This window comes from Mesoplodon mirus (genome assembly GCF_964341445.2).
Source record: "Mesoplodon mirus genome assembly, chromosome: X".
In the NCBI taxonomy this organism is placed as follows: domain Eukaryota; kingdom Metazoa; phylum Chordata; class Mammalia; order Artiodactyla; family Ziphiidae; genus Mesoplodon; species Mesoplodon mirus.
In genome coordinates, this window is record NC_138981.1 from 37,664,613 (window position 1) to 37,691,685 (window position 27,073).

The 27,073-nt window shown below is 54.8% G+C and overlaps 1 protein-coding gene across 1 annotated transcript in view; it reads right to left on the reverse strand.

The window, feature by feature from the left end:
* The window catches only part of BCOR (BCL6 corepressor), an 86,108-nt gene that overhangs the window by 45,188 nt on the left and 13,847 nt on the right, over nt 1-27,073 (reverse strand). The window lies entirely within an intron of this gene.

Here is a 27,073-nt window from a genome sequence, read left to right on the forward strand (position 1 = left end):
CAGGGAGCAACTTTTGGCTTACACCGTTCGCTCCATAAATTTCCACTCGGTAACGTCGTGCTGATCGGAGCTCGGCGGCGGCGTACAGCCTGCGCCCGCAGCAGTTCAATTCAATTGACACGTATTGAGCTTCTCCAGCGCACCCGGCGCGGCGCTGGGCGCGGGGGGAGGGCAGGGGCAGGCAGGCGAGAGGGGGAAGCGGAGAGGCGAGGTTCCGGCCTCCCCAGAGCGCAGAGCCTCTAGGGCGAGCCGAGAAGCCCCAGTTCGTGAAGCGGGCGGGAAGGGGTGGGAGCGGGGGAGGGGTGTTCCGGCCTAACCGGGCCCGGACACCGCCGCAAAAGGTGACCCCACTCCGTTGCTGGATAGGCTCTTTTTATGCTGAACGTGGGGGAGTCTCTTTCTGCCTAAGGACAAGATGGTGCAGGCTCGATGAGAACATCAATCCGAAATGGAGGTGGCCTGTAAATCCACACGGAAAGTTTTAAAATATCCTGGAGTGTCTCCATGCCAAAAATAATCAAAAGCATCTCAAGTTGATTACTAAGTCAAGGTCAAGGCCAAAATCAGCTCTAGCTAGTAGATCCCTTTAAAAAATTAGACTTAATACTGACTGCAGGACTGGTGTTAGGTGCGATTTTATTTATTCTGTTTTAGTTCTCAGTACATAGTTATAAAAACAGCCCTTTTCAAAGCAGAAGTGAAACATCTCTACCGTTTGAAACCCGAAACTTCGGGCAGAATTAAATCTTCATGCTCCAGAGCTGCTTAAAACAACTGATGCAAAAGACAGGCGGGCAAGTGCCCCTGTGAGCAGTTCCCAGCCCTGCTGGGCCGCCACGGTTTCCAGGACCCGTGCCTGCATAATGGAATGTACGCCTTTTTCTTCCTGGTCTCTCTGGAGGTGGATGTCTCTGAAGGCTAACCCACACATTTTTTTAATCTCCGGTAACAAGCAGAAAGACACCTGGACTATTATGCTGTAAAGCTATTTTTTATAAAGACATTTTAGGGCCAGACATTAAAAGTTATTAGACTGAACGCATGCAAGTTACAGACACAGCTGGAGAAAAGGCCTCTGGTTGTGTGTTGTAGCAACATTTCTTTTTGAAGCAACTCTTTATTCAAAACAAATCTAAAATAACCGGGAAGGCTGAAGTCGGGTATTTGTGGGGAAACACTCTGAATGCGGTTCCAGGCAAGGAGGCCGCTGTGCCACTGTGGGCCGAGAGGGAGAGCTGGCCTGGGTGAGTGCGGAGCCGTGCCAGGCTCTTCTGGCTCAGTTAGGCCACCGCAGAGACCCTGGCCCCATGCCCGGCCACCTTCTCTCCCCTTCCCATGCCTCCCCAACTCTCCCCCCAGGCACAGGCTTTTCCCGGAGTTGAAAGTTGCGTGTAACCGTCCAGAACTTTTGGAAAATCCAGGAACCAAGTTAAAACACGGATTCTGCTGCCTCTCCGAGTCCTGTGGCCTCCCGGGGCTGCTGACAAAGGGGCCTGTTTGTCTAACTTTAAAAGTTAAAATGAATTGGGGAGGGGGGCGGTGCCGTAAATGCGAAGGGGCCAGAGGAGGGCTGACTGTGGGAGAAATTTGATGCTGGAGACAAACAGACCAGTAAATTCGCCTTTGACGTAATTTGCAGCATGCGCGCGCGCACACACACACCCCTTTTTAAGGAGTCTTGCCTCCGTGGTATCCTTGGTGGGATTAAAAGGTTTCTCTTCCATCTCCGAGGGATATATTTTGCAACTCTGTGGGACTTTAAAAAATATCTTATTAAGGCAGTCCTAAGAGGCATGAATGTACGTGGGGGGGAGGGGGTTCATGACTCACTGGGGATTAAAATGTGAGATTTTTCCTGAGGTGCTCTAAGGTGGAGGAGGGGGAGGGAGTTTACACCTATTGGCCCAGTTAGTTGGCATTATTCCAGGGAGGAGAAGCAGAAAGCTCAGGAATGGCAGTCCCGGCTTGTGTCCTCACTTGGGAAGGGGCTCCGGGAGTGGGGACACCGTGGAGCCTGCAGCCTGTGCGGGCCCACTCCTGCTCCCTCCTCCCCTGCCCTCCCACGAGTCCCTCAGGAGCTGACCTGGGGGTCAGGCTGCTACACTCGGCACTCAGCAAGGGGAGGATTTCAATGAAAGCAAAGGAGGCGGCGGCGGGAGAGAGCCAGCGAGTGAGCGCGAGGGAGGGGAGGCCGCACAGGCAGCGGAGAAATAAAGAAATAGGCACAGAATGGCGAGGTGCTTCCAACTGAGCCGCAGGGCCACTCCTCTCCCACCTGCCTCTTGTCCCCTGGGAAGGGTCTCCCAGTTATAACCTATGGCTCTCGGGCACTCTCCTGCTGCGGATTCTATCCAGCCTCTGCAACTGGAGACAAGCAGGTTGGCACTTCCGGGGAGCAGGCCTGGAGCCTGGTCGCCCTTTTCCTGCCAGGCTGACTGCGTAAGGTCTGCCAGGCCCTCTTCCACACCTTCAGTCACCACCCAAGGCCTAGGGGAAAGGCCATGCATCCCGTGGTGCGGTTCTTACCTGGTGTTTGGGGGACCCCAGGGCCCTAACATGGTGCGTGGGGTTTGTTTGTAACATACTCGCAGGAACTAAGTCATAAAGCTCTGTAGGCCCCGATGACACTCTTCAGAGACTGTTCTCATGTCTATGCCACTGGTTATTGGAATAGGTGGGATTTGTGTGATTACAGAGAATGCATTTTTACTCTATATAGTGTGAGCTAGCCTGTTAATGTTAACTATTTTTAAAAACAAACACCTACAATAAGAGTCTTCCCCGGTCACTTTGTAAAAGAGCTCTGGGCTTACCAAGTGGCACTTAGAAGACCCAGTGGCCCATCTTCCAAGCACAAGGCATCCTTGTCCCAGGGATTTCACTTATCTGGAAACATCTAAAGGTAGCTGCCTTCCCTGGTAGGAGTCTGCTAGACTTAGGGGTCTCCAGATTGAAGACAGTTGCTCTTTCTGTCTAGTCTTTGAACGGTTACTGGGCGTTTGTGGGAGGAGGGTCCAGAAGGCAGGCCCAACACGGTAGTAGCAACTGCCTCTCAGAATTTCTGGTCTGGGCTAGATTTCAGGCTCTGACCAGGCATCGGTGGGTGAACTACCGCTGACACTGAGGGGCTTGCTGGGTAGACGAATGTCAGCCGAATGAACATAAATACTGGCGGCTTGGGGAGGCCCCGTCTTGCGCCCCACCTGGCCCCTGCTTAAGAGCCCTCGAAGCCACCGAGCTGGGCTGGATGCTCCTGTAGATAAACTCAGACGCCACGTCCCGCCCCGGCTGCTTATTTAGCGAGGTGCCTCCAGCTCATATTTTACCCAGTCGGGGTCAGTGAGTGGGAACCGCGGGGAGAGGGGGCGGAGAACACCAACTCCTCGCTCGCAGACCCAGCAGGGCGGCCTTCCGCCCGAGCCGTTTTATTTGCAGCTTCCCTCCTCGGTGGCCGCGGGACCCCTGCGGACACGCACCACCCTGAGCCCCTTCGTGGGCACTATCCCGGGGACTGGAGGGATGTGGAAGGCTCCGCCAGCCCCTCGCTCGGGGCAGGAAGGGAGTACCGCCCAGCAGATGAAAACGCGGCGCTGGCCTGTCCCTAAGTACCTCTGAGGCCACCACAAAGTCGGACGCAGAGGTGAGTGGCGCGGGGCGGTTGCCCCGGGAAGGTCAGCCAGGGAGCAAAGCTTGGGGCTAGCGCAGGGCTGGGGATTCCAAACGGCCTAATCCGCTGCACTTCCCCCCCTCCCTCCCTCCCTCCCTCCCTCCCCCCTCCGGGTCCAATCTGCTCGGCCTTCGCCCGCGATGCTCCCCCCATCCAGGCGTCTCCAGTACGTTGGCAGTCGCGCAGCCCCCGGCCGCGAGCGCGGGGGGTGGGGGGTGCGCAGGGTGGTTTGTTTTGCGAGGCCTGACAGAACCTTCTGTGTGCGGCGGAGGGAGGAGGCTAATGCATAATGCACAGCGCCTGGAAGCCCGGCCATTAGCGGCCTGTCGGTGACACAGACAAACGACTGAGAGGGAGGAGATCCAGCTCGCTCTGGAGTTTAAATATACCAGCGTGGAGGGGAAACGCCATGATTTAAAAGTGTGTGTTTGCAGACACTCGCATATATTTTAATGATTTCCAGCAGGCCACGCGTCCCAGCCTTGCATCCCCCTCCCCAAAAGGGGGACGTGTATGGGGGGGGGTAGGAATGAAGGCAGAGTGAGAGGCCTCAACCCGAGACCCACCGCTAGCTTCTGAGGGACGAAGGGGAGAAGAGGTTGGTAAATGCACCGCGGAGAAAGTGAGGCCTAGGGAAGCCACACGACCCAAGGCCATCCCCAGATTTTTTTTTTTTTTTAAATCTTGCCATAGAGCCTTCCACCCCGGACTGGACCTTCTACGTTGTACTAAAAAGAAAGGCCTGGGGGAAAGAATAAACCCTACTACCCCGGCTTCCCCCCAGGCGCCCACATTTTTGAATCTTCCCTTTCCACTGACAATCCAGAGACCTCCTTCCTCCCCGTTTAACACACCAGTGTTTTTTAGCAATTAAGGCGAGAAGGGGGTGGGGATAAAGATAAGCCAATTTTTTTTTTCCGCCATGCAAGTGTGAAAGATAAGATAACGCTAAGCTGAGGCAAAGCGGCTGCTTACAACCTCCCCTCAGCGATTTTGATCGGTCACTTCTTATCTCACAAAAATGCTCCTTTCGAAAACCATCAAAAAAAGAAAAAGGCTGAAGGAAAGCATTTTCATTTGGAACTGACATTTAAAACTCACCTTCTCTACACCAGCAACCCCTCCCCATCCGCGGGGCTCCCCAGGAAAAGTCGCACCTCGACTACAGGGTTTCAGGCTTTCTCGTGGGGGGCAGGATTACTAGTGTAATTAGGCTGAATAAAACCAGGGATGCGTGATGAGGATTTATCCTGCATCCAACCCCAGGCTCGCAGCCGGGTTTTCCTTCTCTGAGTTCCTGATCGCTGTTTGTGTTTCACCATCGCGCTCGTGTGTTAAAACTAAACAGGTAGTTATATTTGGGAGGATCATATAACTATGTCAACACGAAGCGGTTGTTAATGCGAAATAATAAGAAACTCTGCTGATTTTTACAGGTCCCTGTAAAGGAAGGAAAAGGCGTCATGCGCCCCGGACCCCGAGAACTCTCAGCCGAACCGGACTCTCGGGGAGTCTTATAAAATTCTTTTCTCGCACAAAAATCTCACCAAGGGGTTTCCGGAAGACTATGTATTTGTTGAGGGAGGTTTCGGTATTGAACTCCAGGCCCGCAGGGCGGCCTGTAAATCCCCCCCAGCCCAGCCGCTGGCCCCAGATCGCAAACATCAAGGCAGGCGCCCCAGGCTGAGTTGATGAACCTCTGCGCCCACCTCCGGCTTACAGCTCCCGAGCTCCCACTTCTTCACCCCCCATCCCGGGTTCGCAACTCGGCGCTGGGCGCACACCGAGTCTGCCCTCTCCGGGCACGACCTAAAGCCCGGGGCTAGCCGCGGCCGGATAGTCCCCGGGGAGCCGAAACCGCCGAGCGGGGAAACCCCTCCTCTCGCCCTTCCGCGAAAAGCCTGGCCCCGGCGTAGGCGCCAAGCAAACGGGCATCCGCTGACAGCCGGGCCTCACGTAAGGCCCACACGCGTCCCATTAGTCAGCCTGAGTTCCCCTCGGGCGAGCAGTCTGGCGCGGCCCCAAGGCCAGGCGCGGGCGGGGAGGGGGTGCGGGGCCGCGGCGAGCTGGGAGCGGGGCGGGGGCGCGGGCTCTGCGGGGCCCGGCCGGGCTCGGTTCCGCGTTCCTGGGCCCGCGGGTAAGCTGAGCCGGCGGGGCAGGCCGCTCCCTGGCTGGCGCCGAGGCGCCGAGCTGCGCTTCACGTGCCCGCCATATCAGCGGTGGCGGCGGCGAGGAGCGGGGGAAGGGAAGCGCGCCGCAGCTCCCGCGGGGTCTCCGGCCCCCCTTCCCCCGCCCTGCGGGGGGCTGGGTCCGGACCACCCCGCAGCCCCTATCCCCGCGCCGGCCGAGAGTGGCGCTGCCAGACGCCGAGAGGCTTCTAGGGCGCCGTTCCGAAAGCTGCGCGGCGGCGGCGGCCAGGGGAGGGTGCTCCTCGCGGCCGCCCCGGGAACTTCCCAGCCGCCCCGCCGCCGCCGCCGCAGTCACCGGGACCGGAAGCCCTTGCGCCGCCCCGAGCGGCCTCCGCTGGCCCCTAGGGCTGTTCCAGACGAGGGCTGGTCGCGCGTCACCTTCGATCCCTCCTAGTCCCAGGCGGCTGCCTTCGCCCTGGGGCATCCCCATTTAAACCCGGAGGACCCTTCTCGAGGTCCAGCGGGCCCTTCCTCTATCACCGCCATCAGCGCGGCTCCCCCCGGCAGCTGGGACAGGAGGGGCGCGGAGCCGCCACTCCGGCCGGGCAGGAACACCTGCTCCCGGGCCCTGCAGCTGGGCGCGTGGTGCCGGGAGAGGCTGCCTACTGTTGTGTGCAGAGATCGCGGAGGAGAAAATGGGGCTCCGAAGCTCAGGGCCAGGCGCAGCCGCGCCCTGGCCGCCCCCAACTCCCACCCTTTCTGTGCGATCAAGCCCGAAGCTCGGGGACTCGGGTCTCCCTGAGGGTCGAAGGGCCGCCACCCCTGGGATCCAGCTTCTGGCATCAGGAGGTCGTTCGCAAGATAGATGGGACAAAACCTGTTTTGGGAGTCTTCCCGGTGTCCGCCCCCGCTCTCCAAACCAGACACACTCATCTCCCCATGGCCCCCATTCTAGCCTCCGGCGGGGGACAAGAGTAGGTCATGGCGGCACTGGTACGGGGTTCGGACTTTGCCACGCGGCGTGGGCAGGGCCGATGGACCCTCCCCATCTCCTGTGTGCCCAGAGGAGATCGGGCAGCCGAGATGACCTGCGCCGCTTGCCCTGCCTCACCCCCCCTCCCCCGTCCCGCCCTCCCCGGAGCTCCTGGCCCAGGGCCCGGCCGGGGAAGGCGTTGTTTTGCCAGCGGGAGCCGAGCGAGTGCGCAGAGAAAAGCCTCCCTGCTCTAATGAGAGTGCACACAGCGCTGCAGCGAGGAGGATGATTACCCGGCGGGCGGGGGGGCGCGGGGCCGGGCCTCGGGCGGCGTGTGCGGCGGCCCCGCGGGCCCGGAGTCCCCGCCTGTCTGGCTGCTAATCGCACGCTTTCTGCTGTTACGGAGGCAGGCGGGAGCCGGCGGCCAAGCCCAGCGCCGGCGACTCGGCGGGTGACACGGAAACATGGCGCAGCGCCCCTCCCCCGCCCGCCCGCCCTCCCCGCGCTCCCGCCTCCCGCCTCGCACTTCCTCCCGCCCGCGAGGCTTTTGCAGTTCTAATGCTCTGCTGTCCGCCCGGCACCATTACGCTAGCAGCCGCTTCTCGGCCGCCGCGCGCGTCTCTTTCCCTTTTGTTTTCGGGGTCTATAGAAAACGTTTGCTTTTGTCCCGAGCTGTCGTTAAACCAAACTTGTGGTGGCAACGGAAGGCGGTGCGGGCGGGGAGGGGCCCGGGGATTTTGGCAGCAGCCGACCAGAGCGTGGTGGAAACTTCTCTCGCTGGGTTCCCCGCCACCCCGCCTTCCCCCCTCCCCTCTCACACACAGGCCAGTCGGCCTACCAACGCTTCCCCCCTTCTCCCCCTGAGAGGCCTCAGCGCTCCAGGAAGGAGGTCTGGGCTAGAGGGACTGTGACCAGGGGTGAAGAGCCTAGGGTGCGTGTCCGTGGGCCCCGAGTTTTTGGCACTCGGTGACCTCGCTCCTTGAAGTCTTGACTTGCCTCTCCCCTCCCTTTAGTCATTCGGGGCTTTGTATCAGCCGATGGAGAAGGAAGGGGAGGGAAGAGAAGAAAGTGGTTCTCGTGTGTGGTTTTTATATTAAGGGTTTGTTGGAATCTCTCACCTCCAACTGTATAGCCTCTTTTATAGGATCTATGGCGAGAAGGGGGAACGTGGGCCCCACGGGGGAAAGGGTCAGAAACCTAGGCCTGGGAGCTGGATCTTACTCTACCGGTCGGCTCAGCTACAGCCCGGTCCGCAAGCGGGGTGGGGGGGACATTGCAGAGTGGGGAACGGACAGGAGGGCCGGGTCCCTCGATCCAGGAGACGCCAAACCTCCCTCCCCCGGGCGAGAGCGCAGGTCCCCCTGGCGCGCTCCCCAGCCCAGAGCGCATGCCGTGGCTCCGCACCGGAGCTGCTCAGGCGGCAATTTTTTAAGCCTGCAATTAAGCGAGGCGTCGCCGTGTCCTCTGCTAGTGTCGATCCTGTCAGTCGCACATGGCCTTGGTGCTCCGGTCCGAGGCCCCGCGATTAGTCACAGGCTCGCTTCGCTCCTTCCCTAATCCGCCTCTGCAGGCAGCCTGGGGACGCGGCCGACTTGGCGGCGCTGGCAGGGAGCCACTGCGCGCAGGGCGGGCCGCCTGGCCAGTACCAGACCCGCTGTGCCCGAGCCGGCGCGGGTCCCAGGGTGCGGGCTTGGGACTCCCTCCTCCCTTCACAGCCCCCAGGCTGGGGCGGCAGCGCCCCTCCTCCTCTCGCCCCACTCCCGGGCCTGCGAGATCTATTTGTGTGGTGTCATTTGCATAAAAATAGGACAAGTGTTTCAGTGCGTTCGAACGCGGGAGGCGAAATTCTTATTGATGTGTCTGTGTGGAGCCCTCGGTTGTCGGAGCGGTTTGATTTAGGGTGTTTGTGTTGCCTTCTGCGAGAAATGAGAGGAAATCCTGCGCAACGCCTTCGGCAGCCCAGCCCCCACAGAGCATCCCCCTCTGCACGGCCCGAAACGGTCCACCGCCTGGACCCCGGCGCGCCGAGTCCACAGCTATAAGGCTGAGGGCCAGGCGGGCGACCCATTATGACTCATAAAACTGGGCGGCCTAATCACCAGCTGCCAACCCGTTTACGTGTGGCGCTTCCCAATGTTCCCTTCGCCCGGCCCGGGCCTCCAGCAGGTTCGCCCCGGACACGGCTAGAGCCGCTCAGTGGGGGCTAATCAAGTGGTCGCTCGTTCCCGTCAGCAGCGCGGCTTCCCTTCCCGGGCGACCCCCGCGCTCCCGGCCTTTGCGCTGCTCGCCAGCAACTCCTCAGCTTGGACAAATAACTGGGAGGGCGCCGGCCGCGCGGAGCCAGTAAATCAATCATTAACTCCCCGGTGAGGCCTGGCCAGGGGAGGGAGCGGCGGCCAGAGCCGAGTCAGCGAGGCGAGAGCGAGGCCCCCACCCCGGGTTTGGAGCCGTCCACGCGCCAGCAGACAGGGTGCGTGAAAGTGGGTCCCCCCGGGGCCTCCAGATCCCCTCCAGAAGCCTCCGCCTGCCGGGCCTTTCAAGCCCGCACCTCGCCTCGCCAGTCAGGTCGGGTTACTGTGCGGCCCCCGGGCAGGCTGGAACATTAACGAGCCGCCCCGGGCCTCGCGGCCTGCTCTCCCCAGGAGAGCCTGCCGCGCTTGGGCAAGCTCCTCGGATCCGGTCGGGCTCCTCCAGACACTGGCTTGCCAAACCAAACCGACCGCCCCCGTGTCGACTAATCTCCCAGCGGCACCCTCCCCACGGAGCCCACCGTGGGGCGGCACGCAGGGGGTTAAAAGCTCCGGTTCGCCCTGGCTCCTCCGCGGCGCTGAGGAAACGCTGATCAAAGTGCTTACGGGGAAGGAAACACACGCACACTTGGGCCTGGGTCGAAGAAGAGCGACTGGAGAGACGGCTCGGGAGCCGCCTGCCTCGACCCGCTTCCCACACTCCCGGGAACGCGACGGCGGCGGCGGCGGCCCGCGCGATTCTCTCCGCGGAGCTCGGCGCGGCGGGGCCGGGAGGCCGGCGGGGAGGGGGATGGAACGAGGGGGAGGGAGGCGAGCCCGGGCTGCGCGCCAAGAGGCCCAGAGCCGCAGATTAGTCACCGCTCGGCTGGGCGCTCACGGGTGCGCCCGGGAACCGGGAGGGCAGGCGTCGGCCCCGCTCCGCCGGGCTCCCGGGGGCTCGGCGCCGCGGCGCGGGCGCCCCCGCCCCCACCCCTGCGCGCACCCGGCGCGGCTGGATGAACTCTCGGGGGCTCGCGCTGTGGAGATCCACTTGTCAGTTCAAGGGCAGGACAGAAACTCTGCAAGCAGAGTCTTGCGAACAGGAAATTTCTCATTGACAAGGTGCTGCCCCTCCCCCACGCCCGGCTTCAAAACAAAACAAAAACCCGGCGCGAGCGGTCAATGCACCCAGCCCGGGCCCTCCATGGTCTGCGCCCCTCCGCCGCCTCGGCGACCCCCGCGGCTCGGCCCCGGTCCGGGGAGCGGAGAGCTCGCCGAGCCCCGGGCCCCAAGCTCAGGCGGCCGCCAACAAACAGGCCCGGCGGGCAGGTTGGGCTTGGGTCCCGCCGAGGGCGCCCAGCTGCCACCCTCCGGGGCCCTGGCAGGGTCGGGCGGGGGCGCAGGGCCCGGGAGGTTCCGCGCCTTCTCGGGTTATGAACCTGGCGGAGCGGCTTTGCGGAGCTGGAGGCCGCCAGGTCAGCGGCTCCCCGGAGGCGTGGGGGCGGGGAGGCCGCGCGGCGCCGCCGACTCGGTGAATCCCGCTGCGGGGACCCGGGAGGGCGGCGAGCTCGGCCTGGCAAAGTTCCTGTAGAAACTCCATGTTTAGAAACTCCAGCGGCGTCGCGGGAGGAGGGGGCGAAGAGGGCGCGCGGGGCACGCGGGGGCGGCCGGCACCCGCCTTGCGCTCCCGGGGAGGGGTCCTGGGCCCCCAGGCCAAGGCGAAGTCTGGAGGGCGGGGACGGCCGGGTCCCCGGCCCGTTCTTTTGTGTCTGCCCCTCTCTTTTCTCCACACTCTAAAGGAGATATTTAAACCCGTTTCATTTATTGAATTCAGCCAGGAGAGGAAGGCTGCCTTTTTAGGGACCCTGATATTCAGGGTAATTTCGTATTTGACACATGTAAATACTTAGTACTCTCAGGTAAGGTCAAATTATTTATCATCTTAATTTATATTTCAATAGGCCTACAATTTAGAGGCGCGAAATGCCTCCTTATGAATCATTATGGTCTATTAGGGGAAGTAATGTATAAACAGCACTATTTGGGAGGGAATCACTTATGTTGACATTTAAATGGCTCTTCAATAGTTAAAAAAAGAGAGAGAGACATTCGAGTGCCTTTGATTAAATATACAATTTACACGACCATCAGCAAAGCCATCAGGAATATAAATTCTTCTTGGGATTTTTATTTATTTATTTCCTTTCTTCCTTCCTTCCTCCCTCCCTTCCTTCCTTTTCTTCCTTTCTTTTTCTTTCTTTCTTTCTTTCCTTCCTTCCTTCCTTTCCTTTCCTTTCCTTTCCTTTTTCCTTTCCTTTCCTTTCCTTTCCTTTCCGCCTTCCAGGACGTGCATGTCATTTAATCCCTATAGGAAAATCCACAAATTCCAGGCAAAATATCATTCTCCTCTCCTCCAGCTAATGGTTTATCAAAAACCCAGGGAATCACCGGAAGTGTGAGCAAATTCCACCAGCAGGCACCCAGTGGGATGTTTATAGACCTTTATACCTCAGTAACAGAATCAACCACTTTCTAACAATATCACAACTGATTTGTGAAACATTTTAGCTTCCCTGCTGGAGTGGAACCTTCCTGAAGGCCTGTGTCCATTCATGCAACCTGCTGTTCCCACAGCACTCAGCACAGGGCCTCATACCATTTTAAGTCATCCTCCTACACCTGCTAAAATATCACTGGCAGAGGCTCTTCCTGACTGCCTCCCTCCCCCACCCCCATGCACTCTTTATTGAATTACTCTGTTGTATTCATTCCCTTGAAGCATCTTCCATCTTTAGAATGCCCTTCTTTAGCCCCACATCTCCTTCCCTGGCTCCCTATTTATCCGTTCCCCTGCACAGCTGTAGTTCTCAAAAGAGGTGTCTACGTCCATTAGTATTTCCATTTCCTTACCTTGTGTGCCCTCTAAAACTCAGCTCGTTTTGAAGTTATTCTAAGATATTGGGATAAATTACAGCTTTGTTTGTAACAGCATAAGATTAGAAACAACCTAAATGTCCAGCAATGACATTGATGGTTCATGCATACAAGGGAACATTCTGTACCTCTTTTAAAAAATAAAAATTTGCTCTGCAGTATTGATAGGGAATGACCCCTAAGGTCTATTGTTAGGGGAAAACCATAATGTGCAGAATGGGTGTGTACAGTACAATTTGGGTACCTTGCAGTTTGTGTAAAACACAACGTAGAGGGGATACAGACACATATTTGTCAGTACATTAAACATCTTCAACACTGCTGGGGAAGATTAAACATCTTCAACACCCTCACTACCACTTTCTTTATTTTCAGAAATGGGAACACACTGCACAAGCTATTCCGTACCTTACCTATAAAACTTATTGCTACATGTTACAGATCATTTTCTATATCAGCACTTGGAGATGGGCTCTGTCTGTGCCAAGGCCTGTGGAATTTCACTGTATAGATGCATCATTTATCACACTCTTCAACCTCCACCCTCCCTAGCTGTTCTGCAGAAAGGGCTCAAGATCACCTGCCACTTCCTTGTTGCTGGAGGGTGGGGATGTGTGTGGGGGGGTCAAGCCTTCCTTGGCCTTGGAAGCACTCAACACCCCTGACCACTCCCCACTTGAACTGCTCTTGGCTTCCCAGATACCACACACACATGGTTTGCATCCTACCTCTGAGTCTCTTTCAGTCTCTTTCTGGACTCTTCTCTATGCTCTACTAGTTGCCTTGGACCTGGGTCCTTCCTTCTCTCCCCCCTGCCCCAATCTCATCCAGGCTCATGGCTTTAAATACCACCTACTTGCTGATGACCTGATAACCCTTCAATTTGTTTTTCCAGTTCCAGACCCCCATATCAAACTGCAGACCTGACATCTCAATTTGGCCATCTACGACCAGCTTCATGATAACAATAGTGAACACTTGCAGAGTGCTGGCAACCCTCTTCTAAGGACTTTCTAGAAATTAACGATTCATCCCTACAACTACCCTCTGAGGCAGGTAGAATTATTATCCACATTTTACGGATGAGGAAACTAAGGCAGAGAGGTCACAGAACATTCCCAAAGTCACTCGGAAAATGGTGGAGCTAAGATTCAAACTCAGTCAGTCGTCGAGTCCACATTCTTTGTCACTCTGCTTCATAGCCTACCTAAAACTGAATTTAAAAAAAATCAATTCATCTACAAATATTTGGGGGTATTTACTAAATGCCAGGCCCTGCAACAGGTCCTGGGGAAAGAGTGGCAACAGGACAAACTGTCCCTTTAAAAAGAGACCTGCTCTTCCCTTGGGACCTGCCCTTTGTCCCAATTCCCTTCCCTATGGCAGAAAATGTCTCAGCCACTTAGGTGCTTAAAGCATAATCTTGGGGGTGGGAGGGAAGGGGTCATTCTAGACCTGTCTCCTTCATCTCCCACCTCGCCTTCCTCCAGTCTGATGGCAAGGCTAAGTGATTCTACTTCCAAATGTTCTGTCCAGTCAACCTACTTCTCCCCATTCTCCCAAATCCACCTTGGCCAGGGCACCATCTTCTTGCCTGGATTAGCATACAGGATTACTAGTCCAACTGTTCTCTGTGCTGCCACTCTCACCCTCCCCCAACCCATCCTCCACATGGCAGCTACAAAGTCTTTTGAGAAAAAAAAAAAAAGCATGTCACATGTCACTACCCCACTAGTTCCCACTGTACTTGGAACAAAACCCAAACTCCTTAACAAGGCTTCCAATCCCTGCCACCTCATGGCTTGCCACTGTCTGCCTCACCCTCTGAGGGCCAGCACACATGGCCCTGTTGTTAATAGGCTCTGAGCATTCCTCCCTGGGCTGTCATCTCCCCAACAAAACTGTACGCTCTGTAAGGACAGGGTGCGCCATCACTGTGTACTAAGTTTGCATCAATATCCAGGAATGAACATGTAGAAACATACTGTTCTCATAATGTTGTTTGCGGCACATTTGTGGCACAATGCCTGGCACATACAGATGCTTAAAAATACACTTCATTTATTTTTTACTTTTGGCCTCGCCACGCGGCATGTGAAATCTTAGTTCCCCGACCAGGGATCGAACCCTGCAGTAGAAGTGCGGAATCCTAAACACTGGACCGCCAGGGAATTCCGCCCCCCCCCGCCAAATACTTGATAAAGAGTAAATGAGTCACTGAATGCTTCATACGTTTTTGCTAACTCCAATCAATACTCTATATCATGGCCAGAAAAGAAACCAAATTCAAGAGAGCAAAACAAGGGACTTCCCTGGCCGTCCAGTGATTAAGACTCCGCCCTTCTAATGTAGGGGGCACGGGTTTGATCCCTGGTCGGGGAACTAAGATCCCACATGAATCACTTTTTTTGGTGCAGCTGGCCAAAAAAAATACACAAATAAATAAATTTTTTTTTTTTAAAAAGAGAGAGTAAGATAATTACGGGCATGTGCTTCAGGAAAAGCTGGGTGTCCGGGCTTGCAGGGAGTAGCTCTGTAGTTCTGGTGAGGATCAAGACCTAAGAAATTAGGAAAGTAAAGCATGAGGCCAGAGGAGCCATTATCGCCTGGAGAGGCTCATGGGAGCATGGGATGCAAGTATACAGGCTTTTGTCAGAGGAGCCAGGGTTCCTGGGTGTGCACGCTGAGGGCGGGCCTTGGACGTTCCTATCCTTGCTAAGTGCCACAGAATATCAGCCCCAGGAGGTGAGAGAGGGACGTCCTAGCCAAGAAGAGCAAGACAGAGCCCAAAACTCCTTAGAGTATTTTGCCTGTTGCCAACCACTTGGTCCTTACTTGGTGGCAAAAGATTGAAACCACCCTTCTCCAGACCCTCAGAAACCAGAAGAGTGGGTTCTGGTCACAGGTAACCTTGGGCAGTCGGAGTTCTTCTCTCAATCCCATGCCGCCGTTTGACTTTGAACAGTAACTATGGCATTATGATGCATTTGATAGCAAAGCAAGTCTTTTTTAAGGATGAATAATTCCTCCATGATAAAAATAGCTACTGTTTATTGAGGGCCTTCGCTCTTTTCAGTTACTTTATTAGGTAGATTCCCAAGTTACCTCACCAAAGCCCCCAAAATAACCCTATGGGTTAAGTATTATGATTCACTTTTTACAGCTAAGGAAACTGAAGCTCACAATTGCCCTCCCCAAATATATAGCTAATCTAACTGAGTTTGGCGACGGGGATTCTACCTGACTCCAAACCTGGGCTCTTTCCAGTAGAGTAATTGTTTGTCTCCCATGCATATGCACTGTTCCCCCAAACCTTAAACTGTTTCTGGGATCAGATCCTACATAGCTTCTCCAATCCTGTCCCTCTGGGGTCGTCTTGACAACTCGCCAACTGGAGTAAATATCATAAAAGGAGTTTGTTTCTTTCTGGGATCAGCAGGTCTTGGCTGATCTGCTGTGTTCACCATGGGAACCTAAGAATTTATCGTCTATGTGAAGAGTTGCCTTCCTCTCAGGTAAGCTTTGAAAAAGTGAGGGGCCAAGTTCAAGGGAAGGACTTCCTCCCCAGAACAAGTAGATTGTCTAGCTCTGTTTGGAAAGTTTCTGCACCTCCGCCAGTACTAAATTATGGCTCAGCGTTTGGTGAGATTATAAACCACCTTGCCCTTTCAGACTTCTGGGCAACGTTTTTCCCAGCTTTGGGCTTTGATAAAGATTACTCTGCTCTTACCATGGGGAGAGCTAAAGCAGGGAAGAGAGGATATTGGGAGAACCCACTACACAGCCCCTCTGAAGTTCTTGAATTTGGGGAGGAGGAGGGCCACTAGCCCTTTTCAGCTCTTAGGAGAACAATAGCTAGGATTTATTAAGGGCTCACTATCCATCAGGCACAGTTCTAAACACTTTATATGCATTACTAATCTCATTTCACATGTGGGAAAATTATCCCATAATAAAGGTACTATTATTATCCCCATTTCACAGATGAGGAAATTGAGGCTTAGAGGATAATTCACTTGCCTGCTTGCCTGGACACTCATTGCCTGATTCCTAGAGCCTAAACTTTGATCCATGCAGTCTTTCCAACTCTCCAGGCACCTGTGGTCAACGTCATTACTCTGCCAATTCCACGGGCGCATCATAATTGGGTGCTTTCTTTGGATCTAAAGGAAATGGCCTTCACTGCATGCTGGCATGCCAACGATGCCCTCTGAGGACATGACAGCAGTGAATTTGTCCCAAAGGTCTCTCTGAGATGCCTCTTGTGTTCTGTCGCTTTCCAAGATGCAGCCTGTTCAGGGTAAGCAGAAGCTCTGGGATGATCCCCGTGACAGAGTGTGGTCATCCCTGCCCTGGTCTCTTTGACAAAGCAAGCTGGCCAGTCGGCGGATGCCCTCGCCAGTTCAATGCCAGTGGTTGCGCCGGGACCTTCCTGACCTATTTGCTGGCACGGGGAGCGTGCAGGAGGGAAGATCAATCTGCAAGATAATTCAGGTTCTGTCTTTCTTCAAACCAGCCTCTGTCCTCTGCTCTAGCTCTGCCGACAATGATTAATGCGCCACGGACTATTTCCTTTCTTCGGCTTCTCCCTGGCTTTGGGGTTTATTTCACAGCCTTTGCCAGAGTTTCTCCTCAGCAGAGAGTAAATACTCGGAGATTGGAGCACAGCCCTTGGTGTTACTCAGAAAGCGTCCCAGGCAGCAGGTGGCACGGGGCCATCCCTGGAGTAGGTGATGCCACTGTTTAGGGTTCAGTGCTAACCCACCACCTCCACCAATGAAAGCCTAATCTTTTAATTATTCTGAAAATACCCAAACTAAGGATGGCAGGGAAGGCAATTAATAGGATTCATACGGTCTAGTCCTCATTTGTAATTATATATTATTATTTTTCTCCCTACTTTGTTCCAATAATGATTTAAGGCTGCTTCCAAAGATACACAAAACCCAGCAAAGATAAATAGAGTGGGACGTGAATTATAATGTCATGCCCACTCACAACCTCTGTGCCCCGTTCCACATATAGAACTGAATTCATAACGCCTTTCAAAAATGAGGTAATTGGGACTTCCATGGTGGGGCAGTGGTTAAGAATTCGCCTGCCAACTCAGGGGACACGGGTTCGAGCCCTGGTCCGGGAAGATCCCACATGCCGCAGAGCAAGTAAGCCCATGCGGCACAACTACCAAGCCTGAGCTCTAGAGCCCACATGCCACAACTACTGAAGCCCACGCGCCTGGAGCCCATGCTCCGCAACAAGAAGCCACTGTAATGAGAAGCCCACGCACCGCAACAAAGAGCAGCCCCGCTAGCTGCAACTAGAGGAAGCCCGCGTGCAGCAACGAAGACCCAACGCAGCCAAAAATAAATACATTTATAAAAAAAGAAAAATGAGGTAATTCTGCTGTTTTGGTGGCAACACTAGGTTCTTTGTAAAGCAAGGGGGTGGTACACAGTAATGTAAGGACCGGGGAGGGCACAAGAGATCCCATTTCTAATACTGATTCCCTGGGTGTGTGACCTTGGGCAAGTCACTCACCCTCTCTGGACTTTGGATTCTAAAATCCTCAAATGTTTCTGCCCATCTCTGAGGCCTCCCCGCCACCATCATCACCATCATGCAGGTGGAAGCCAGAACTGCCCATCTAGCATGAGGCCCCCTAGGAATTACTATTAGAGAAATGGGTTCCCAGGAATACCTCTCTCTCTCTCATAAACACACACACACACACACACACACACACACACACACACACACACACACACACACACACACACACACACACACACAGAGAGAGATCTTCCCAGACACTGGAACAATGGAACTTGAATGGTCTCTTCCCCTAAGGCAAGAACCCTTTCTAATCTTTAGCTAAAGAGACACTTCTGGGATCAGGGTAGCATGGAGAATGTCCTTCTGAGAGGCAGGGGTCTCTCCCTCCCTCATGTGTGATCTACTTTCCTTCCTCCTCCTACAGTTCAAGATCCTCTTAGAACTCGGCCCCGATCCAGTCTCAACGGCCTTCACTCCCTCCTAACCCCACTTTCCATTTGTTTATCAATTCCAGCACCTAACACCACTCGCCTCAAGGCCGCCAGGAAGACTGATTTTAAAATGCAGGCCCGCCTCAAAAGCACACTCTCAATAGGATTCCATTTACCTCAAGTTTTAAAGTGGGCAAAGCCAATCTAAGGTGTCAAGTCAGCCTAGGGGTGACCTCGGAGGAAGGGGGACAATGGAGAGGGGCATGCCCCTTGGGAGGGGGCACAACAGGGGGTTCGGGGTGGGGGGCCTGGGAATACGCTGCATCTTGATCTGGATGCTGGCTACACGGGTGTGCCCAGCTTGTAAAGATTCATCAAGCTGTACATTTAGGATTTAGATACTTTTCTGTCTGTGTGCTGCACTTCAATAGAATGTTAACAAAATAAAAAATACAATAGATAGGGAATTCCCTGGCGGTCCAGTGCTTAGGACTCCGTGCTTTCACTACCGAGGGCGCGGCTTCGATCCCTGGTCGGGGAACTAATATGATCCAGCAAGCCGTGGGGGCGTGGCCAAAAAGAAAAAAATACAATCAATAAAAAAATACGCAAACCAACTGGGGAAGGAGAAGGCTTATAATTGCATGCGAGCTCTTGGGCAGGAGACCCGGCTGCAGGAGAGTGGGGGACACTCTGGGTGGAGTCGGGGTGGGGAGTCAGGGCAGTGAGGTTTTTCTAGAGACAGCCAGGAAGCACGGTTTAAAATCACGGGAACAGGGGCTTCCCTGGTGGCGCAGTGGTTGAGAATCTGCCTGCCAATGCAGGGGACACAGGTTCGAGCCCTGGTCTGGGAGGATCCCACATGCCGCGGGGCGGCTGGCCCCGTGAGCCACAATTACTGAGCCTGCGCGTCTGGAGCCTGTGCTCCGCAACAAGAGAGGCCGTGATAGTGAGAGGCCCGTGCACCGCGATGAAGAGTGGCCCCCACTTGCCGCAACTAGAGAAAGCCCTCGCGCAGAAACGAAGACCCAACACAGCCATAAAAAAAAAAAAAAAAAAAAATCACGGGAACAGAAGCAAACTTTCTGCTCCATGATAGAAGCGAGTCGTTGAGAGCAATGCACCAGGTGGATGGGCCATGCTCAGCGCCCTGCCCACGGCCCAGAATGCCCGCGCAAGAGCAGCAAGTAGACAGCGTTAGCGGATGGCCAGGCCCCGCCATCCGGCCTTTCCTGCCACCTTCCTCTCCTCCGCAGGAACTTCCTTCCACTGCAGCCAAACCACACTTTTCACTCTCCCCTCCGGGAACCCCTTTCTCCCTTCTCTCCTCTAACCCTGCTTCTTCTCCCTGGTTCCCACACACCACCTGGTCACGACACCCATTAATGCCCAGAATGCAGTCCAGGGACCCGGGAGTCACCTCTGAGCTCTCTGACCACCCCACCCCTCCAACCTGACCCATCACCAAATCCTGTTTTCTGTCCTCTTGGCAGCTCTAGGAGTCATCCATTCCCTCTGCATCCAGCGCCTGCCTAGCGCAATCTCTTGCCTAAGACCTGGCAATGACCTCCTAACTGGCCCCCTTGTCCGCCCCTGCCCCTCTGCCGTCCACTTCCAGCACAGCAGCCAACAGCAACGACCATACCTGCAAATCTCGACTGCTACTGGGTACCAGGTGCCCTTCCAGACACTCGGCACATCCTGGTGAGCAAAACGGATGCCTGTCCTTGAGGTGCTTGTATTCCAGCAGGAGAGAGATGGATGATAAACAATAAAGGTAACGGGTCTTAAAATTGCCTCGGACAGTAGACAGTGATACACACCAAGGAAAGAAAAGTGGGAGCAGGTAAGGGCCAGCAGGAGGGCAGAGGGGTAGGGAGAAGGTTTCAGGATTCGGGGGTGGTCAGGGGAACCCTCTTTGAGAAGGTGAGAGGTGAGCAAAGACTCGAAGGAGGTGAGGGAGCCAAGAGGATTTCTGGAGGAAGAGAGTTGCAGGCAGAGGCATAGCCAGTGCAAAGGACCTGTGGCGGGAGGGTGCCTGCGGTGTGTAAGGAACAAGCAGGATTCCAGTGTGGCCAGAGTGTAAAGCAGGAGGGTGGATCAGAGAGGTAATAGGGGGCACAGCACCCTGGAGCCAGAGCAATGGTACCCCTACAGCTTTCACTACTGAGATGAAGGTGAAAACCCTCAGCCAGCTCACCAGGGCCTACCCTTCAGACGTTTGTTCTCGGCTTCTGTTTCCAGCCCCTTCCCACATCCGGGCCATCCCAGGAGACTGCCCGGATCCATCTTCCCTCCACCCCACTTTCCTAGTCATTTGGAGCTCTATCTAAACAGCATTGCCTCTAAGACACATTCCCCCGAGCCAGGGTAGTCCCCCAGCTTCACCACCCTCTCAAACCACCTGGTCCTTAGCCTTACACCACAGGCCTCACCAGTTCGCAGCAATCTATCTTTTTTTTTTTTTTTTTTTTTTTTTGCGGTACGCGGGCCTCTCACTGTTGTGGCCTCTCCCGTTGCGGAGCACAGGCTCCGGACGCGCAGGCTCAGCGGCCATGGCTCATGGGCCCAGCCGCTCCGCGGCATGTGGGATCTTCCCGGACCGGGGCACGAACCCATGTCCCCTGCATCGGCAGGCGGACTCTCAACCACTGTGCCACCAGGGAAGCCCAGCAATCTATCTTTAAGTCTATAATTAGTTCATTTGGTTCATCGCATCTCTGACAGGTGTTTACTCTATGCGGAGTACTGTCCTGGGCACCAGGGCACCGTGGAGAACAAGATTGACAGGGTCCCTGTGCTAAGGCAGACGGACCATAAACACAAAGCAAATAGAGAAGATAACTTCGGATGATGGTATGAGCTGCAAAGAAGATGAAACAGGGCAGCGTGGCTGCGAGGGGCGGGGATGGCCAGGGAGGCCTCATCCCGGGCATGGCTTCTGAGCTGAGAGGGGACCAGCTGTCTGGGGATAAGGGAAAAAGAGCTCCAGGCAGCTGGAGGGTAAGTGCGCAGGTCCTGAAGTACAACTGCCCCTGAACTCTTTGAGCAAGTGAACAACGACGGCCTGTGTGGCTGGAGGCGAAGGGGCTTGCCTTTCCAGCTAGAAAGGCGGTCCCACAAGACCCAGGACCCCTGTGTTTCCTCTGTGGCTGCACCCACTGTGCCTGCCCACAGCTGCCACTCACCACATTGGTTGGATGAAGGAGTAGATATTTCATTTCTGCGCCTCCTTCAATCCCACTTTATCCCCGAACTCTCCCCAGTCATCTCCAGACCTCCAAGAACACTTCCTCCCCTAAGCCAAAACCTCAGAACCTTTGCTTGAGATCCTTGGATGGTCAGCTTGGGGCCGGGCAACCCCTTGAAATGGTGCAAAAATGGTGGCCTTGGTGCCCGTGTCCATTTTTCTGGGGGCGCATGCATCAAAGTCCGGAAGGTCTGAGACCTGACCTTTCAAAACGTTTATGAAACAGCGACCCGAATCCCTGGCTTTGCAGATGTGGGAACTGGGGTGTAGAGGACGGACCATGTATCCCGGGCTCCCCATGAGGCCGCCAGCTGCTAGGCCACGAGACCCATCTGATCTGGCTGCAGGAAGCCGGTGTGGGTGCTCTCTCTTTGGCACTTGTAGCCTCACAGACGCATGTGAGGTGCCTTGCCGCCGGCCCCTTCTGTTTGGTTGTCCTCGCTTTAACCTGTAACGCGCACCAAGTCCCTTGTGGCTGATGTCCTTCCTCCTGGGATTATGCATTCCTTGGGGGCAGGATGGGCTTCTTGGATTTTTTAAAATGTTACTTGACCTTACTCTTTACTTCTGCGTCTACACACTTCCAACTGAGGGACCCCACGAGCACCGGCTGCCCAGTCAGCTCCTTCCTCCCACGCCTGAAGGACCACAGAAGCCACCACGTGGGGCCTTCACTGGCTTGTGGTCAGGCCTGTGGCTGGATATTCTTAGCAGCCTTCAGCTGGTCATCCCGAGAATCTCAACTCCCCTGCCACCAGGGCTTAGATCGCTCACCACCAGGGCCAAGATGTTCTCTGTTTCCAAGCAGACAACTCAGAGTCCAGAGTGAAGCGAAGCATGCTTGTTTCAAAGGCCCACAGCCCAGCGTCACACTCAGCCAGCGGCTGCGCACTGCAGCCTGGGCCTGCCGAGCAGCCAGACTGTTGGGAGAACGCGTTCTGACTTAGCAGGAACTGCGCAGCGCAGCAGGGGCTCTTGGCCACAGCAGGGCAGTTAGTGTGGCTGACCTCTTTCCTGGGCCCTGGGGCAACTCGGAGGCCAGGGAGTCTCAGATACTGGCTGACCTTCCTTTCTACAGGTCGAAGGCATCCACTATGGGTCAAGAGGGAATTCTTACCATTATTATTTTTTTAATTTTAATTTTATATTGGAGTATAGTTGACTTACAATGTTGTGTTAGTTTCAGGGGTACAGCAAAGTGATTCAGTTATACATATACATATATCTGTTCTTTTTCAGATTCTTTTTCCATATAGGTTATTACAGAGTATTGAGTAGAGTTCCCTGTGTTATACAGTAGCCCCTTGTTGGGTATCTACTTTATATACAGTAGTGTGTATATGTTAATCCCCAACTCCTAATTTATCCCTCTCTCCATCCTTCCCCCCCGGTAACCAGAAGTTTGTCTTTGAAGTCTGTGAGTCTGTTTCTGTTTTGTAAATAAGTTCAGTTGTATCATTTTTTTTAGATTCCACATATAAGTGATATCCTATGATATTTGTCTTTCTCTTTCTGACTTCACTTAGTATGATAATCTCTAGGTCCATCCATGTAAGCAACAACTTTCAAAAAAGAAGGGGGCTTCCCTGGTGGCGCAGTGGTTGAGAGTCCGCCTGCCGATGCAGGGGACACGGGTTCGTGCCCCAGTCCGGGAAGATCCCACATGCCGCGGAGCGGCTGGACCCGTGAGCCATGGCCGCTGAGCCCGCGCGTCCGGAGCCTGTGCTCCGCAGCGGGAGAGGCCACAACAGTGAGAGGCCCGCGTGCTGCAAAAAAAAAATAAAATAAAATAAGCGGGGGGGGGGGGTCCTGGGGATCAGAAATCCCCGTTGTGGCTCTTTCCTGAAATCCCTGGGTGAATTCCCCTTCTGGATGAACCTGTTTCTCCCACCCTGGAGGGTTCCTCACACCTGGCCTGCCACCAAGCTGTGTGTACAGTGGCACGGGTGGGGACGCGGGTGGGTGGTCACTGTGGGCGGGAGGGCAGTGTAGTCAGTAGGGGCGCTACAGTCAGTTAATCGCATTTTGCGGGTGAAGGTTTCTGCACATTCACCGTCCCGTCCATTCACAATGGTGTTCGGAGGCAGAACTGGTCGGGCTGCCCCGCAGAGCTGCGGCTCTGGCAGTGGGTGTTGGCTTTGTCAGCCTTTTCTGCTGGGCTGTTACCAACACCGCATCCCTGAGCTGTGCTGTGTGCCCATCAGAACTGCAAATAATATGGCACTTGACCTCTCCCAACTCCGCACCTTTTCTTCTTGTTTTCTTCCACACTTTCTCATTTCTCTTGGGGTGGCTGGACCTACAGCTGTGTCTTACTTTCCTGCATTTATCTGGCTCCGGAAGTGTGTGTGTGTGTGTGTGTGTGTGTGTGTGTGTGTGTGTGTGTGTGTGTAAGGGGGTTCTGGGGGGAGCAGAAATGTTTCTTCTCTCCCAGCATCACCGTTCCACCAATCCACAGCCGATAAAATTCAGGTTCAATGTCAAAACCCCGCGTCTTTGAGGATGCCACGTGGTGAGGAAAGGCAGCTGTGGAATGGATTTGGGGGAAGGGGCAGGGGCCTGGGAGGGGAGGAATAAGAACCAGAGAAGCTGCAATAGGAGAAACCTTCCAAATCCCCAATATGGGCTCTTGGTGACTTCGGGATATGAGGACTGGGGGGAATCATTGAGCTAGGGGTTAAGGGGACCATGAAGATTCCGAACTCAATTCTATTCTCCAAACTCCTATTAAACACCCCGTATGTATAAGTCAGGTGTTATGGGAACTAGACTGCCCTGAAAAAGACACCCCAGGCACCTGGGGGAAGCGGCAGGGCAGATGGAAGATGGAGGGGTTTGTCTGGGGCCTGGGGCGTGGGGTGATAAAGGCCGGTGAGGCCAGCCTGGCTTGTCCTGTTCTGGGAGGTTGCCCACACAGTCTCCTCAAAGCCAGGGAGCCAGTGGTACAGGCACGTGAGGCCCTTGCAGCCTGCTGAGCACCTGCAGTGATGTACTAGGGGCAGCTGCCCTGGGAAAGATGCGTGTTTGTTGGAGAGAGTGAATCTGGAGGGTTTAAGGACCTAGAGTTGGAGTTTTTCCTCACTAGCCTCACAATGGGTAGGTAATAAAATAGCAGAAATAACAGTAGTAGCAGTTGCATGTTTGAGCATTTACTACGGTCTCCTGTCATAGATTAAAAGCGGCCACACAGGGCCTCCCTGGTGGCGCAGTGGTTGAGAGTCCGCCTGCCGATGCAGGGGACGCGGGTTCGTGCCCCGGTCCGGGAAGATCCCACATGCCGCGGAGCGGCTGGGCCCGTGAGCCATGGCCGCTGAGCCTGCGCGTCCGGAGCCTGTGCTCCGCAACGGGAGAGGCCACAACAGTGAGAGGCCCGCGTACCGCAGAAAAAAAAAAAAAAATGGCCACACACAAAAAGATGGTCACAACTTCTTTGTAGCTCTCCCCACCAAAGGGTGTGTTATGGGATGAATTGTGTCCCCCCACATCCATATTTTGGAATCCTAAGACCTAGTAGCTGTGAATGTGACTGTATTTGGCGTTAGGGTCTTTAAAGAGGTAATTAAGTTAAAATGTGGTCATTCAAAATGAGTTCACACAGGTGGGCCCTAATCCAGTCTGACTGGGTCCTTATAAGAAGAGGAAATATGGACACAGATACACAGAGAGAAGACCATGTGAGGACACAGGAAGAAGGTAGCCGTCTACAAGCCAAAGGAGAGAGGCTTCAGAAGCCACCAGCCCTGCCCATACCTTGATCTTGGACTTCCAGCCTCTAGATCTGTGAGGCAGTATGTTTCTGTGGTTTTAGGCACCTGGTCTGCAGTACTTCTCTTATGGCAGCCCGAGCAGACTAATACAGAGTGGAATCTATGTCCCCTTCCCTAGAAGCTGGGCTGGCCTGGTGACTCGCTCTGACCAACAGAATGTGGCAGAAGCGATACTGTGTGACTTCTGAGATAAAGCCTTAAAAGACCTTGCAGCAACCTGCTTCACTCTCTCAGGCGGTTCTGAAAATGCCACATAAGGAAGCCAGTCTTGTGTATTAGAGGATTCGAGGTGACAGGTTGGAGAGCCACTGTTCACCCCAGCTGAGAACTGGCACCAACTACCATACTGTGCATGAGGCCATCTTAGGCCTCCCCTGAGATGAGTGAGCTGCATGAACGAGCCTGGCCAACCCACCCAATGGTGAGGAAGAAGAAATTGTTGTTGTGTTAAGCCACTGCATTTTAGAGCAGTTTGTTACACAGCAATAACAAACTAATACATCTCATTGAAACATACTATAGAAAGGGTTCCATCCCAGAGTTTTAGAAGAAAGTTATGTTTTCGTGACTATTGGGCAAAGCCCTCCATTAAGTGAGAAAAATCTTTATCTAGAACTCTTTCTTCCCTCAGCTACCTCTGGCTTGACCCCGCACTGTGTCTGTGCCTGCTGTTTCCAATTCTGAGGCACAGCATGGGGTACCTCTCAGGAGGGAAAGGGGGCAGGGAGCGCTTTCCCTGAATCATCAAGAGAGAGGAAGACCTCCATTTCTTTATCTGCCAACAAGGAGCGGCTGCCTATGCCAGTCAAATCCCCGGATGTCGTTTAACCAAACACCTTCTGGGTACACAGCAGTAGAATCACTATGGAAATAGCCACCATTTATTAAGCACCTACTAAGTATTAGGTGCATATTTAATGCATTCTCTTATTTAATTCTCCCAGAAGTATGGGCAAAACAAGTCACTAGTCACAAGGATTACCCTCTTGTTGATGAGGAAACTGAGACTCAGAGAGGTTAAGTACCTTTCCTAAGGTCACAAAGCTAGAGGGCCTGGACTTGCAAAGTGACGGTCTTTCTTCTCCCCCAAGGTTTGATGCTTAAGGAGAATGGGGATCCCCCCTCCCCCGCAGTGAATAGAAATAGGAGGAGCTGGTCTATAAGGAGGAGCCTGGCCAGGTTCGCAAGGGAGAACCAGGGTGGAGCCACCTGGAAAAGCCTCAGGGAGCAGGTGACGCAGTCCGAAGTGGGGAGGAGCTGGGAGGCCTTGGGGAGGTGGAGGTGGGGGGCGTGGGGAGCTCTTCATTGTCCTTACCTGGGGGCAGGAAGGGGCGGATGGAACCCACCCCTGTAGCAGGCCGCCCCTCCACCACCTCCCTCCGGGCTCCCAGCTGGTTTCTCCTTCAGGATGACTCCGCCCTCCCCGGGCAACTCCCCAGGCTCTCCTCCTTCCTTCCCTCATTCCTGCTTATGCAAATCCCTAACCACTGAAGACCAGCTTGATTAGGGGATGACTGTGTGCCCGGGGCCCCTGCCAAGTGCTTATCTGCATCCCCTCATTTCATCCTCATGACTGACGCTTCAAGGCGGGCACCTCGTTATCCCCACTTTACAGATGGGGAAACTGAGGCACGGAGCTGTGAGAGGATGAGCAGCCTGCATTATGGCCTAGCCTAGTTAGTCCTGTCCTGGCCTCCCCAGCCCTCTGAGAGCTGCCCGGCCATGGATTCCTGAGGTGCTTACACACGGGTATCATTCACTTGGGCACGTGGTGCCTGTTCATCAATGTGCTCTCCTTGACCCGCATCACGAGGCCTGTGGACCATTTCTCGCCCTCAGCATGGTGTTGGGCACGTAGGAGTGCAATAATGTGATGAGCTCTGGGGGCTAAAGTGTTGCACTGCTGTGCGGCTCTAAGCCTTACCCCGCCCTGCTCTGAACAACACGGTCGCCCAACGTAAGGTGAGGCTAGTGGCGGTGATGAAGAAGGTGAGGGAGCCCCAGGAGGAAAAGCAGGAGGACCAGAGGAAGCAGCATCCTCAGACTGCCAAACACAGGTCCCGCCGTCTTTTTCCAGAATAAGAGTGTGAGCAAGAGGGGTCCATAGGAGAGCACCTCAGGGAGGGCACTGGGCCACCTTC